The sequence below is a fragment of the Coloeus monedula genome (assembly GCF_965178545.1).
Source record: "Coloeus monedula genome assembly, contig: HAP1_SCAFFOLD_63, whole genome shotgun sequence".
Classification (NCBI taxonomy): Eukaryota; Metazoa; Chordata; class Aves; order Passeriformes; family Corvidae; genus Coloeus; species Coloeus monedula.
In genome coordinates, this window is record NW_028120825.1 from 1,346,141 (window position 1) to 1,357,025 (window position 10,885).

The 10,885-nt window shown below is 43.7% G+C and overlaps 1 pseudogene across 1 annotated transcript; it reads right to left on the reverse strand.

Moving 5' to 3' along the window:
* Positions 1-415: 415 nt before the first annotated feature.
* On the reverse strand, positions 416-4,648 carry LOC309585528 (epidermal growth factor receptor kinase substrate 8-like protein 2; annotated as a pseudogene). Its single transcript has 6 exons — positions 4,508-4,648; positions 3,622-3,741; positions 2,624-2,771; positions 1,353-1,536; positions 814-946; positions 416-487 (listed from the first exon to the last, which is right to left on the reverse strand). The product of its transcript is annotated as an epidermal growth factor receptor kinase substrate 8-like protein 2 (transcript).
* Positions 4,649-10,885: the final 6,237 nt, after the last annotated feature.

Here is a 10,885-nt window from a genome sequence, read left to right on the forward strand (position 1 = left end):
TCCAAGCCTTGAGGCTGGCCTCTCTTGTGCTGTGTGCCACGCCTGCTCTGCCAGGGGAGAGTGGGGAGCAGGGGACAGCCCTCGGAGAAAAGCTTTGGGGGTCTTTTTTTGCTTGAAGCCAGCCCTTGTACATCCAGCCCCGTGTGAATCCTGCTCTGATCGCATGCACGGAAAATTTCAGTATAAAATATATAGTTATAAAAAAAATACTTCATGCAAAATTAAAACACCTTTCCCAGTGGGACATGGTCTTATTGTCAACCCTTCCCAACAGTGTTCAAGGAATTGTCACTCTGATGGCAGCTGGACCCCAAGGGGAGCTCTGCTGCATCTGGCCTGGGCCAGGAATCATTGCTTTCATTCCCTTTTTTTCTGCACTACTTAGGGCTAAGAGCTGAAATAAAGCAGAGAGACTTTAATTTGCAGAATCAATCCTTTCCTGGCGGCGCTTCGTGATTTCTTGGAGCTCCGACTCCCCTCTGCTTTTCTGGAATGGAAACAAAACAGGCAGTTTGGATTTGAACTTCAAGCTGCAGTTAAGTGACAGTATTTAATTAATGCTGTAAAAGTAGAGCTAGTTTCAAAGAGATAAGTGATATCAGTAAAAAGCAGATTAATTAGTGGAAACAGGGGGATCTTACAGATTTGCTCAAAAGACACTTTGGAATTTTTACGTGTGTTTTATTGCTGGTGTAGGTTTGGTTGCATTTTTTTTCCCCACAATTGTATTTTTTAAAATGCCTGTTTAATGAGCTATCTGATGCTGCTGGTACAGCCCCCATTCCAGCAGGAATTATCCAGAAAAATGCTTACCTCCAACTGGTTTTTCTCCACTGTGATCTTGCTGTAGACTCTGTTTCCCTCATCACCGCACACCTTCTTCAGCTCCTCTCTGTTGAGGGAGAAGAGCTGAGCTCCGGTGAGGATGCCCAGGTGTTCCACGGTCCTGGGGAGACACAAAGTAGGGAGGTGACGATTGTGCTGCACGTGGCCTCGTGTCAGAGGTGAGGAGTTGGAGATGGGAGGCCAGGAGCTGCAGTGGGACCATATCACGGGGCCCTGGGGCTGTTCCAAGGCGGCAGCTGCAATTCCAGTAGCATTTCAGGCCTTGGATTTAGTTAGTTAACTGTTTATCTCCAAGAAAATATTTATACCAGAGAAAGGGAGTGACTTTGGGCTCTGAACATTCTGGTTATAGAGCCTGGATTGAACAGGGTTGAAATCTAATTTGCAACACAGGCTCTGTAAGTAAATCCAAGTGGCTTGTCCCAGGTGAGATGGTGCCGGTGGCCTCCCCCGCTCCTTCTCCAGGGAAGGACGAGCATTGCACGTGGCAATAGGGCAAATCTTACTCTTTGCTGAATGACTTGGCCTCCAGCCAGGCTTTGACTTCTTCAGTGCTGGATTCAAAGGTGAGGGGCACGAAAACTTGCTGAGGCTTTTCCACTTTGAAATTCCTGTGGGGAGGCTGAATTTTATTGTTTGTGATCTTCTTTAGCAGCTCGTCGTTCAGCTCATCCGTTTGGTGAATAAGTTCTGTAGAAACAAGTAGGGAATGAAATCAAGTCTTCAGTCAAAAATGCCATTAAATGTTTGTGGGGAAACTGTAAGGCAAATGGGGATGTGGCTCAACATTCTTATTTAAATTCAGCCCAGAAAAGTGATTCCCATTTTCCTGTGCCCCTGTGTTGCCATTTATTTTGCTCCCATCACCCCTTGGCTGTTGCCTGATGTGGAAGCACAGTTCTGTGAGAATCTACAATTGGAGGTTTGGAATTGAGACCTTTTCAGTCCTCTCTGCTGCTTCTAGTCACTAATTTGCTGATCGCAGAGCTCCAGGTTTTGCTCCGCAACAGAACAGAAGCGGCAGGAAGCACAAACTGGGAATGAGCAACACACTCATGATGGGATGAGCTTGAAGGTCCCTTCCAGCCCAGGGCATCCTGTGCTTCTGTGAAAACTCCAGTGACTCTTCATCCAGTATCGCTTTCCCCATGAAACTCCTGAAGACTGTGGAGAATAACTCAGTGATACGAACAGATTTGTGTCCTTGTATTGTGGGGCTTCCTGTCGTCCCAGAAGGGCTCCTGCTTCCAGGAGTGGACAGGGTGGGATAAGGGGTGAGGTGAGCAGGGCCCCTGATCTCTCTCCTGCTCTGTGAGCCCCACAGCACGTGCAGGGTGAGGGAGTGATGCGGATCTCCTGTTTGGCCGGGAATTCTGTGGAACCACATGAAGGAAGCGGCCAGGCGGGCACTGTGTGTGTGCCGGGAGATGAGCAAAAGGAAGTGAGAGAAAGGGATTGACCTGAGCTGTTCCTTAGACACACTTAAACATTTTGGAAGAGAAAGGAAACTCTCTCCTTGGGAGGAGGAGGAGGAAGTTAGAACTGGAGGAAGGAGGCATGGGGTGATCACTTATTGCCCTGCTCGGCCCGGGCCGCCCGAGAGCCCCGGCGGTGTCACAAGCCCCAGGGCTGCTCTCTTGGCTCTTGTCCTGCCTGGAATGGCCTCCAGACACAGTGCTGCTGCATTGCTGTGATCAGTAAAAGGTGCAGGGGAGCCCCTTGGGCAGGTCTGGTCCCCCGAGCGCCCAAACCCAGGGGAGCCCAGAGTGGGACACACACGTGCGTTCTTTGGCGTCCTGTGCGGAGTGGCGCGACAACATCTCAGTGCCCCACTTATCCCCGGCGTAGCTGGCAGGCAGCTTGTGGGTTGGGCTGGATGGGCCATGGCCCCTGGGGCTCAGGTCTCCTTTGTACCTCTGGTTAGACTGGTTAGAAAGGGAAAGAAAAGTAAGAATTTTTTTTGGTCGTTTTTAATTTTCTTAAGCTTTCTGCCTCACACCCACGGAGGGACAAACTGCCGTGTTCTCCTTGTGCTGATGTGGGGCTGGGGAGACCTCAGGTGGAGCTGCATGGAAGAAGTTAATTTCTGGGAATGAAGAACCCAAAGCAAAGTCTGAAGTTTGCGCAAGGGAATTCCTAGTTGTGCCAAACGTGTTCGATCTCATTGGAAGGCAGAGCCTCACTGCTCCGTAGCTGGGATGTGAAGCGGGACCACTGCCAAGGGCCTGGAGCGGACTGGAAAGTTTTTTGACGTTTTGATTAAACTAGCAGGGATTTATCCAGAAGCCTGCTGGGCCGCCTTAGGCTTTGCCCAAACGCTGCAATACCAAAATGGGGAAGCAATTCCATGCTTCCCTAGGGTGTTTAGAACACTCCAGCTCCACATTTCTGCAGTGCAAGTTGCAGTATTCAGTTAATTCTCACTTAGATGGTGTTTCCATCTGCCTCCACTCCAGTAACGTGTTCCTGGTGCTGAACTGAACTGGCTGAGGGAAGTGTCCATCTTTAATTTAACCCCCAAGAAAAATCTTGATGTGGAAAAATATGGAAAGCAGGAGGCTGGTGCACAAATAGGAAGGATAGGCCTTATTTGGGAAGACGATCGTAGCAAAATGTGAATTTTATCATAGGAGACTCAGGAATCTCCTGGCTTTGTCTACTTCTGAAGGTCTGTCCTGATTGGTGCATAGTATCCTAAGAAATCAGGGAGGTCTAATGACAACATTATTCCCAGAGGCAGATTGTGCCCTGCAGCTGATACCAGTCAGGTATTACCTGACTACAGACCTGTTTGAGCTCTTCCAGTTTCACCACATCCAGGATATTGTACGGAACATAACCGGCCTGCCCACTCCGGTTGAGCAACTTCCACCACTGCTTATTATCTTCCAACACCTGAGAGAGGGACAAAAATAAATCTGCTGTGGGAAAATGGGATTTCAGGCATAAACAACCAGGATATAGCGGGGCCGAACCATCCAAAAGGTGAAGTTGCCAGAAGGACATCACTGAGGCCAGGAGCTCTAATCAGATCTGTTGCTCTCAGATGCAATCCAGGACTGAAACTTCTCCTGGAAAGCATCAGAATGTATCGTAAGGATGAACAGGAGAGCACCTCTGCGTGCTGAAGAACTCATAGTTCCTACATAATGTCCCTGTTTCTCCAGACCTTTTTTTCCTAATGACTGAGTTTCTGATGTCTTTTTGCATTAAAATAAATAATTAAATACATAAAAAGCCACATTTTGCAGAGAAACCTTTTCCTCAGGTCACAGATCAGTGTCAGCCCAAGTCACGTCCCACCTTGTCCAGCTGCCAACAGTGCTGCAGTAAGAGAAAGGTTATGAGAAAGGTGCTTTTCAGAGAAAACAAATCCTCGTGGAGGAGGAAGTGGTGATAAGGAACCGACCCAGCGGGGGATGAGCAGGGCTCTAGAGCGAGTTGTTGTCCTCCCTCCTCACTGTGGTTAAAATGGGACCGATGTCTTTGAGCTGAGGAAATGACACGACACAGCACAGGCAGCCTGCTCCAGCTTTGGGTTTGAGCAAAGCTTTGTGTCACTGCTGAGATACCACCAGGGAAAATGGAGTTGGTGCTTGTTGCTATCCCGAGCTCTCTCCTGCCCCTGGGGGACACACCTTTTCCAGGAGCGGTCACGTACCTCCAGGATTTCATCCTTCAGCACCGAGAGCTCACTGGCGTTTCGCGCGGTGAAATCGTAGCGGATTTTGGCAAATCTCTTGGGCACAGCCACCCCCTGGGCCTCGAAATTCCTGCAGAAGAGAAGTGGCCTGAAGTTCATTAACCTGAGCTAGACTGTTGGAAGGACTCTGTGTGGAAGCTGGAATTGTATTAGAGGACCATCATAAACTAAAAATATATGTGACAATGTGGCCAGATTGCAATGAATCTAAAGACAGGACAGGGTTGGCTCGAGCTCACAGAGCTGCTGCCTCCAGTGTAAACTAACCGCCTCGTGAAAGCAAATGGTTTTTCACAGACATTATTCAAATAAAAGGGGAAAGGGGAAAAATAACCCAACCAAGAAAAAAGGAAGGTTCCCATTAGCAAAAAAAGCCTACATGAAAAAGTGAGGTTGTGAGCTATGGCCGAAGGGCTGAGTTTGGTGCTGATTCTCAATCAATTCAGCAAATGACAGTGCAATGATGCAACTGTTTTTTTAGTCAAATTTAGTCCTGATTCTTCACAGTAATTTGCCTCAAGAAAATGAGCCCCATATCCTTTGGTGAGTTCCCTGTTGGCTGAGGCCCAGACCTTCAGGCCGTGACTTCTCAACATACTTGCAGTGAGACTGGCTCCCTCTTAATTGCTTCTTTTTGAAGTATGGTTTGTCACTATCATCCTGCTGAAGATGAACAGGGCTGGTGTCTCATCTTCATGTATTCTTCCCCCTCCTCCCCTCTCCTTCTTTTCCCCTTTTTCACCTCTAAATAAATTTCTTCAAGGCGATTTAACCCTGGGATAGTCTAATCCACTTTAGTCCTTCGTGGTCCACCCTCAGATAGATGTGTTGGCACAGAAGAAGTAAGGGTGTTCCTTTAGGATCTGATACTGTAATAAAGGGAAGAGAAAGATGAAACAGGCATTTCATGTTTGTCTGTTTTCTCTCCATGTCATTTCGTGAACATGTACTCACACTTGGCCAAGAGTAGTGCATTCAGACACTGAATATGAGTGTTGAAGAGGGGACTGAGAAGGAAGAAGCTTAGTGTTCTGCAATAGGAATTATGCTTTGGGGATTTTACGAATTGTTTCCCTCTTTTTCACCATCATGCTCTTCTTGCACACTTCCTTGTCTTTTGCTATTGAGCGAAAGTCTGGAGGCTCAGAAAGCCCAAGTTTCATCTGAGAAAGATTTCCTGTGTCAGAGAGAACGGAAGGGATTCTGTTTCCATCCTTTCATGCCAGGAAGGATGAACTGCCTGTATCAGGAGGTGCCGAATTGGTTCTGGGTGCTGCTGTAGCTCACAGAATTGCAAGACCCAGTGCTGCAGGAGTTCAAATAACAGACCGGTGGAAAGGCTCAGGGGCCACAAGCTGTGCTGCATCTCTCATGGACTTGCAAGGAACCTCTCCTTTGGTGTCTGTGCAAGTGCTGGCTGATGTGGGCACTAGGATTGCTCTTTTAATCAGGCAGCTCCAGTACCTTTCAGAAAAGAATTTTCATGGCACATCATGAGCCATTAATCTCTTGACTAACCATAACATTTCCTTACTCCTTGGTTTTACAGCATTACTCAAACACTGACATTTGTCATTTCACCAGCCATCTCCCTTGACCTCTAGCATCAGGCACTTGCAGGGGGAAGGATCTGGTCTCACAAATATTTTCATACTCTGATCTCTGTGATTTATTAACCATGAAGTTTTGCCTTCAGAACTCAAGATGCCATTTCAAATAATTTCATGTGCAAAAGTCGAGTTATTGGGCAAAAGGGATCCTTGATAGCTGGGTACAAAGGACAGCAGGACTGCTGTTGCTGTTTTCTTTTCAACTACTGTGCTTGCTGTGTGACCTTGAGGAAATAGGTTCACTGCAGCTTTATGGTTCCGTTTTTGCATAGGGAAAATAAGGGCAGTGATAATTGCTTTCAGTTGTAAAACACTTCAAGATTTATGGAATATGAATGATTCTTACTAAGTGAAAAGTGTTGCAAAGCTGGCTTAGTTGCACACTGTGCTAACAAAATCCCGTATCAGCCTATTGACCCCAGCCTGAAACACTCATTAAAGTTTATAGGACATTTTGGTGGATGAGTTGAGGCAGTTGTTCTGCTGGAAATATCATACTGAAAGCACTTTTAAATCCATCATCCGCTTTGACATTTTTCTCTATTAAAACTAAACACAACTGCTTGCTCTTTCCAGTTTTCTTAGTTTAGTTTTTGATGGGTAAGTACTCACTGTTAACTCAGCTTGTACCCCCATGGCATCTGAGACATTACAGTTCATTCTAGTCATAGCATAAACACACAATAGCTGTTGTACTGAGACAAAAAGAGTTATAAAACATGTAAGATATCCAATGGACTGGTATTAACTATCAAGTTGCATGGTCACTTTTGAATGTCAAATGTTCTTTTTATGGATACTGCATTAATTTAATTTGTGCTTAAACGTTAGCTAGGCTAGACATTGGTGTCTGAAAAGTTTACATATTTTTCCAATGTCAAAATGTGTAAATTTAGTATTAAAGAAACAAAACATATTTACTTGTACTAGAGGAAAAATACTTTCGTAGCAAAGAAATTAACTGAGGTGCTCTTTAGAAATAGGTCTGGCTTGCTTACAGAATTGTTGCTTATGCAGTAAAGCAGATCTACAGATGTTTTCTTTTTTTCTTCCAGATAAAACTTGGATTGTTTGAAAAGTGGGGAGATATTTCACCATAGTACAAAAGAAGATACAGAAGAGGAGAGCAGAATGAGAGCTTTGCAAGTGCCACGTGCCTGCAGCCTGCTGTCTTTAGCGATGCTGTTCCTTCCAGTCACTGGAACGTCAAAACAAAATATCCCAAGACTGAAGCTTTCCTATAAAGGTAAACTTTTCAGTAGTTTTTCTGATTCTGCCACTTTGGTTTCGATGTGATACTGCCAGCAGTTCTTTTTGTATTACTAACCAGGAAATACATAATAGAAGCCTTAAAGATGGATGAATTCTGCCTCGGGGCAGTATTAAAATCTGGGTTTTTTGTTGTGTCGGGGCACATGTTTCTGAAGTATAAATGTCTTTTAAAAGTATTATTTCTGTTTGCTCCAAGAGGATGTTAACAGACTATACATAAATTAGAGGGGAGTGGTCCTTGAAAGGCTCTGAGGTGCATTGGAGACATTCCTGTGTGGCTGGTGCGGATGATGTGACACATGGAGGACATTCACACCTTCCTACAGCATCAGAGAAAGTTGAGAGCGCTGACTCAAGTGTTTCAAAGGGACTGACATTTATTTTTGTAATAATTCTTTTTCTATCACTAAGTGGGTATGTTAAACTCTTCATATGTGGTTTTCTTTCTCCTTGCCTCTTTGGATCACAAAAGCGTGATTCTCTGCAGAATTTCTTAGTCTTGTGTGTAGTTCTTGTTAAGAATGGTACCATCTGAGGGATTTCAACACAGACATATTTATGTATTAATGGCCAATTTTTTAAAGAAGGTGGATTTCTTTTTGCTTTGAATGTACAGTACACCTCCACAGGCACAGAGATGTGTCACTGACACTTCCTTCTTTAGTGAAAACAAATGCTCTCCAGTTACTTATGTTTCAGCTATGTCAGCACCTTGCCCTTAGGGGAGCTATTTCTGCTCTGTTTTTCAAACTTATGTCTTCCTATGCATTGCAGAGTTACACTCAGGATGGTGTGATGGGACAGGCTGTAGAGCCTTCATCGGGGCTTATGATATGTTTATCATGAGTTTAACACCCAGAGAAATGTATTGAGTAAGCAGAATGACATGCTATTTATTTACAAGCTTCTCTTTTGCTAGATTTGCATGCCACTCTGCATGCTATTCCACTGTGTATATAAATGTGTTTGGATGTGTTTGTGTGAGAGAGACAGAGGAAGCAAGATCAAGGGATCTTGACAACATTTTTATAAATTCAGGGAACAGTTGCACTCCCTGAAGCCAATGCATACAGAAACTGAAAGAGCTGACATGAGTTATGAAAGTTAGCAGTAAAACCCTCCTGACATACAGCCGGCCTTCTCACAGCTAGGCCTTTTGAGCTAATTCCCAAAAGCAGCATATACCATATGGCCATGGCATTTACTGTGGATTTGACACTCACGATTAGTGAATTCCTCTCAACTTCAAAAGCAGATAGCCTTTGGCAAAATCCTGATGGATGCCTTTGGCAGGTAAAGAGGGGGAGAAAGAAAAATTAGTGAGGTCAACACAGGGGAAAAAAAATGGCTGAAATCTTAGTTTAAAATAGTGGCAGAGACCTGCTGGGAACAGTTGGGAAAATGCCTGAGCTCGTTTAAAAAGACAGTGAGCAGATGATTGATATTTAGGCCCTGACCCAAACTTTTCTTAGCAACTTTATAAACCTTTCAGTTTGGCTTGAGGGATACCGTTTCCTGTCCAAACTTATTCACCTATATCCCTGTAGGGGGGGAAAATCAACAACAGATACAGATGCAAAACAGCACATAAATCTTAGTTTTGAGAGCTGTGATGGAACTGAAAAGTCAGAAGAAAGAGAATTACCAGAATTTATTGTGCCTTGTCTTACTTTCTTGGGGGGTTGGAAGGTGTATATTTTTCCACATGGAACAAGAAATAATTTAATGCTGTTTTTTCACATTTATGTATTGTAAATGATTCCAGTATGGCGTATCATAATTAAACTATATTTTGCGTGTTGACAACAGAATATCAGATGTACTGAATATTTAATATAGTTGTGAGAATTAAGTCCACCTTCCTCCCCCCAAATCTTTCAGACAAAACAATTCCAAGGTTTCTGAGAATAAGATGTAGGAGAAATGAACTGGTTTTTTGCCAGTTCTCATAAAATTGTTAGTCATGTCACTGACAAGTCCTGGCATCTCTGTTCTTTGGAATTCATACTTGAACTCTCATGAAGAGGAGAATACAGGGCTCTTTTCCTTCTTTATGGAAAACAGATGAGAACTGGCCACATCAGGCAGTTCCAAAAACCTGGTCACATGTGTCTTTGAAGGGAAGGTTTCATCTCCTTTCAGGTGCAATGTGCTTATGGCATAGCTCCATCTTCCCAGAAGAGCTGAGCATTTGCTGGGGCAGGAGAGCTGGAAGTAAGTGGGACTTTGCTCTGCAGTTACTGAATCTTCCAGTTGCATCAATCAGTGGTGGATGGAGGAAGAGGGAGAGGGTAGGGTGGTTAAAGATGTGTCTATAACTGCAGGAGTGCTTCAATAAACCACAGCATGTCAAAGCTCCTTTGTGTTCAAACAGCAATTGAAATTTTAGACCTTCTCTGAATGGCAGTTATAGGTTTCCTTCTTCTCAAGGTTGTCATCTTAACGAATGGGAATCTGTGCAGGAAATGTTAAGATATTCCAGTGAGTGATGTTGGGATCAATGTAAAGTCATACAATGGATTTCCTTTATTGTTTGTCCCAGTCTAAAGATGTGTTCTAAAAAATTGTGCATGTATAAAACTAAAACTACACACAAATCAATTAAAATATGTTGTAGTACAGAATCAAAGTCATATATTTTCCACCTGTGTTAACCGAATACACTATGATCTTTAATCACATATCTCATCCTTTCACATTTTCCCTGATCCATTAGTTGAAAAATTCTCTTATTCACTCAGACTTAACGTTTAGATACTCGTTCATGTCATTACTATCCCAGAAATTGTCACTCCTCTTGTGATGTTTTTAGGGTGCTCTCACTGCATATACCTTACTTATTCTGTGTATCTTAGATACTTCTACAAGATTGAGGTGCTTTTACTATTACAGCTTTAATATTAGGAGAAGGTAACAAACTGTCTTCTAATAGAAGATTATGATCTTTAGAAAACCAGGGGATGATTTTGAGTAATATTCCATATTTTGACTCTCTTTGCCTAGTACTGCTCTCAGTCTAAGACCAACAGTGTGTATTTATCACTCATTTTCATGTAGCTGGAGATAACCTGTGACCTTCATCCAAACTGCAGAACTCCACAAGCACAGAAGTGATATTCAGCTTCCCTAAGCAGCACGTCCTTGTTGTCTGCTGCCTCATTTAACATCCTCATTCCAACCTCTAGAGCAGATGCAGAAGGTTTTCATATACCAGTCTAATTCATTAATGTCATTTTCAGGACAGCATCAGTTCTGTTACTAAAGAATGGAAGGCTCAGTGTCCTAATTCATGTATGTTTAATTCATACAGTGTAGACAGTCTTGTTTCTGTTTGATCTTCTGAGTAATAATTTTTCCTAATTCATTGGGAGGTCCTTCCATAAATATCGTGTGTGTGTCTTTTTAGATTTTACTTCATAGGGAGAAGTAAAGAATAGCCAGACCAGAAGGTTGA